The following is a 5,705-nucleotide window of genomic DNA, read 5'->3' as shown; positions in this document are numbered from 1 at the left end:
TCCCAATAAAGGGACGAAACGTCCAACTAAATCAAACTTAGTTCTACTTCTTTCATGTCCAAGTTCCCTGTTAAATTTCATCATTGAAAATTGTAATTTTTGGACGAGAGAAATACTAAATATTTAATATTTATATTTGACAAAGTGATTTTTAAATTCCCTATAAATTTTAAACAGAGTTATTACGCCGTTGGTTGTCGGAATTTTCCAAGGTTAATACACAAGTTTAATAATAGCTTCTTTTCTTACAATATTACGAAAATATTATCTCCTCTAACTTCTGTTTCCTTATTTAGCTGAGTCCGGTTTAACCAGATTAGGTAATATTATTCTAACTTTTTGTTGGTTTGTCCTCGACGTTTTTGCCTATTTACCAAAACGAGGAAATAGTGTTTCAACTAAATTTTTTCTATTCTTCAAATGGAATATTCGTTAGCAAAAACAGAAGCGTAAGACTCTTTTAGATTTGGTCGGCTTACTTTTTTCTCCCCTTAGTTCATTGCCTGTTTAATTTGCGTCGTTCGTTTACAAGTAGTGCGTAGCGAAAGCACAGTACCAGAAATTATGGAAAAGTCTTTGCTCACTCTTCTTGACTGCTTAAAGTAAATATACGTCGAATTATTATTTATAAAAGAATTTCAAATTGACGAAATATTCAACGTATTTCATAGAATGCCGTAGAGAAGACAAAAACTCTCTCGGCTTAAATTTCTCGCAATAAAATTTACCTTTTGATTTTTAATAAATGAGACTTTTATTCAATAAATTTTATATTTGTCTAAACTTTGATTAAAACCTTTCAGTTCCCAGCATACGAGATTTTCCAGTTTTGACAATTAATTAATATAAAATACTTTTTGGCCCTCAATAAATATGATTTTTTTATTAAAAAATTTTGTATTGGTCAAAGCTTTGATTATGACCTTTCGGTTCTCAATAAATGAGATTTTCCAGTTTTGACAAATAATTACCTTCGTAATTGTCGAGACATTGATTATGATTTGTTGGTTCCCAATAGGTGAGATTTTCCAATACCGACAATTACTAAAATTCAAATTACCTTTCGGCTCCCAATATATAAAATTTTTTCGTTAAAACGCTTACTTCACTGTTAACTGTAATAATATCTTATCAACGTAGTTTACTCAAGACTGCAAATTTCTTTAAAAGACAATTTTGTGACAACAAAACTTTGAGTTTTAATCACAATTCAATTTTTATTATTTATTTTATTTGCAAAATTTATGTATTTTATAAATATTCTTTCATAGAAATATCCAGAAACAAACTTGGATTTCTTCGGATGAAAAAACGCGTAATCAAATTGATCACGTTCTGACGGATAAACGACGGCACAAGAATATACTCGATGATAGATCATATAGAGGGGCGCAACTCAGATCATTTTTTGCTACTTGCTAGGGTAAGGGAACGTCTTTCGATAAATAAGACAAACAGGCAGAGGATAGAAAATAAACGGTTAAATGTACAAAGCTTTACCGAAGTAGAAAAAGGGGTAAAGTACGCGGCCAAAGTATCGAACAGACTCGCGACCGTGAAGGAAATAGACGAATCGGATGACAACTTGGTTAATAAATTATGGGAAAACGTACGCGACGCGATAGCTAAATCAGCGAAAGCCACCGTTGATTTTTGTAAAAGGTACAAAAACAAGCCGTGGTTTGACGAAGATTGCTAAAAAGCCGTTAAAGTCCAAAATGAAGCGCGTATCACATGCCTGACCCAAAACACGGATGAAACCCGGAACCAGTTTCTAAATATTAGACAAGCGGCGCATAATATGTTTAAAAATAAGAAGCGGCAATACCTAAAACGGAAAATAGAAGAGATAGACGAGAATTGCCAAAGCAGTAACGTCTATGGTATGTACTTGGGTATAAATAACTTTAAGAAGGGATTCCAAGCTAGGACGGAAATGGTGAAAGATAGGAACGATAATTTGATTACAGATGCAACGGGAATACAAAATACGTTGAAAAACTATTTTGACCGGTTATTAAATGTTGAGTTTGAAAACGACCAGGAAATAGAGAGTTTTGAGTTCTACGCGGCAAATCCTACGATAAACGAACCGACAATTTCGGAAGTAGAAAGCGCGATCAAAAAATTAAAGAATTATAAAGCACCGGGTATTAACTTGATTCTGACGGAACTAATTAAATGTGAGGGGAAGTAGATTACTTGAAGAAATTCATAAAATAATTAAATTATTATGGAATAAAGAAGCATTGACGGAACAATGAAAAGATTCAATTATAATCCCGATTTTTAAAAAAAGGGACAAAGTGAATTGCTATAACTACCAGGGCATTTTACTTCTACCCACGTATTATAAAATCCTGTCGAATATTTTACTAACGAGGAATGTGCCATATGCAGACGAGATTATCGGTGATCATCAATGCGGTTTTAGGATAAAAAGTACGACTACTGACCAAATCTTTACTATTCGGCAAATCAAACATAGGAAGCTTTCAGTATCAATAGCGGGTTAAAACAGGGGAACGCACTGTCACCTCTTCTATTCTATCTAGTGCTAGAATTTGCTATTAAAGAAGTAAGGATGGCCTGCAACTATACGGGACAACGCGACTGCTTACATATGCGGACGATATTGCTTTGCTGAAGAGCAATAAGGAGACATTAGTAAATAACACAAGAACTCTATTGGACAAAACAAGAGAACTGAGGTGGCAAATAAGCGTGGAGAAAACCAAATATATGGTCACCTATAGAATGCAATATTTGCATAATACCGGAAGCTTGGTCATTAGGGATAAAATTTTTGAGCGGATATAATAAAAATAATAATAATAATAATAATAATAATAATAATAATAATAATAATAATAATAATAAAGAAACATATGCAACCTGAATTCAACAAATATAAGCCTCTAAATAGAAATTGCATAAATAAATAAAATTTTTCCAAAAATATTACATTTACATCTATATCTCAAATTAAAATCGATTACTGCCACATAAAAATCTTATTGGTTACCTATCAAAGACTATAGAACAAAACGTATATACCGAATTTAAAAATGATGACAACTTCAATTAGAATAAAAGAAATTTGTTATAAAAAATATTATAAAGATATTGTGTAAAACACAATAAAGTAAAAACAATGCTTTTTTTTCATAAAACGCTTTTTCTCGACATTAATATCTACAGAGAAAGTTACTAAATTAATAATCATTAAATTCAACTAGAAAAGTTTTCATTACAATTGCAATATTGTTGTATTAGTTTATTTTTATCCATTCGAAACCTTTCCTTCCGAGGAAATAAGGAATAAGGTGTGCAATCACCTTATTTATGCGAATTTACTTATTATTTGGTGGATTTCCATAATAAACAAGTTTTTTTTAATAAAAATGAACACTATAAACAACAACAAAAATTTCGCTTTTCGGGACCGTGTTCGAAAAAATCGCCGTCTCGAATAGGTTAAATTTAATTAGCCGTCAGATTCTACGTATCCAGTAAAAGTTCTATATATATATATAATATTAAACAGACGTCCTATTTATTAATTAGAACAATGAACTAAATAAAAAAAAATTCTAATANTGTAAAACACAATATAGTAAAAACAATGCTTTATTTTTCATAAAACGCTTTTTCTCGACATTAATATCTACAGAGAAAGTTACTAAATTAATAAACATTAATATCTACAGAGAAAGTTACTAAATTAATAAACATTAAATTCAACTAGAAAAGTTTTCATTTCCATTGCAATATTGTTCTATTAGTTTATTTTAATCCATTCGAAACCTGACCTTCCGAGGCTAAAAGACGAACGGGTTGCACACCAGGTGTGCAATAACCTTATTTATGCGAATTCACTTATTATTTGGTTGATTTCCATATTAAACAAGTTTTTTTTATTAAAAATAAACACTATAAACAACAACAAAAATTTCACTTTTAGGGATCGTGTTCGAAAAAATCGCCGTCTCGAATACGTTAAATTTAATTAACCATCAGATTCTACGAATTCAGTAAAAGTTCTATATATATATACAGTTATAAGAAATTGTATATTTATATATTTATATAATTTATATATATATAATATTAAACAGACGTCCTATTTATTAATAAGAACAATGAACTAAATAAAAAAAAATTCTAATAAATATATATTGGAAAATAAAAAAAAATCAAGTTTTTCAACCTAGTATGACTCAAATATTTATCTTGTTTTTTTTTATTTGTCAAAATGCAATAAAATAGAACGTTTCGGTGTTATTTCAAATGTAGAAAAAAGGATGATCGCATTACAAGTGTATTACTATATTCAATACACGACTTCTATTAATTAATTGTTGAGATGTAATATACATTTTTCGCGTTTTCTTCGTTTGAAGAAAAAATATTAAAGGAAAACGAAAAAAAAAACAAAAAAATAAAAGCGTTTTCGAAAACAAAGCGAAACATACACGATTGATTGTCCTCTGCGATCAAGCAAAGTAAGGACTTCATAGAAAGGAAAGGTTAAGGAGAAAGACGTCAAAAAGAAATGAAAATAAGCAATAAATGATAATAGATAGACGATTGCGGGGTAAAAAAGTAGTTAAACAAGGAAATTGGTTGGAATTCTACCACAATGTTACCATATTGCGTATATCTCGTTTTCAGGTTTTTTCGACTCATTCGGTGATTTATGAAATTAAAAATAAATTTTCTTGTAACGTTACCAAGGTAATGAAGACTCGTATATTCTCCTAATAAATGATTAGCAAAAAAAAATTATTATCGATATTCCTAGAGCGTATAAATCAGTTGGWTATGATAGCCATTAAATCGGTAGCTCTGTATTGTAACTTATAAAGCAAGACAACATTTTTTTATTTCAAAAATCGCGTTTTAACTTATAAGGAAAATAGTTTATTAGAAATTAATTATATTTTCAGCTTTTTAATGATAATTTATAATAAAAATTATGTAATTCTAAAATAGTAGCAAAATGCCGAGCATAGAATATAAAGAAAATGAAATTCAAAGTGAACTGTAGATTGATAATATATTTGATGCACTAAATAATACTATAGACGAAAATGAACTTAGTAAAAAGAGTGACATTCTTAAATTGAGTGATGTTAATAAACATAAAATAGCTCCCAAAAATATGCGTGTCATGAAAGAACAAAACACCTTAGATAATGTGTTAAGAATTTAAGTAAGATTCTTACCGTTTTCTGTAGTAGTTCGTCGAATTACACACCTTCGGTCAAAACTGATAAAACAACTCTAGTAAATAGAAAAAATACCTAATTATTTTAAAAAATATTCCCCTAAATTTGATTGTTTTGAAATTCATTCTTTTACTATAACGATCAATCTGAAGAAAAAATTACCTGATTTAACATAAAGCATATACAAACTTATTAACGAAAAACACAAACGTAAGATTCAACAGGAAAAACGAAAATGCCTCGCTTCGCTTTCTGATCTTCTTAATAAACCTATTTCAGCCCCCACTTCTTTGACTAGTTACTTCCTTTCTACATGATAGCCCAGTTAATAAGAGGCAAAGGAGAAACTTTTAGGTGGACCTACTCGACAGTTTGATACAATGGTAATTCGACGTCGCTGAATCGAATGGTGCTAATTTTTTTGCAATACGATGTTGCGTTTACGAGAAAAAGAATAAAAAAGGGTAAAAATGG

The sequence above is a fragment of the Polistes canadensis genome, unplaced genomic scaffold, assembly GCF_001313835.1.
Source record: "Polistes canadensis isolate GaletaPanama2010 unplaced genomic scaffold, ASM131383v1 scaffold_390, whole genome shotgun sequence".
Classification (NCBI taxonomy): Eukaryota; Metazoa; Arthropoda; class Insecta; order Hymenoptera; family Vespidae; genus Polistes; species Polistes canadensis.
The sequence above is the reverse complement of the archived record's forward strand: the minus strand, read 5'-3'. Positions refer to the sequence as shown.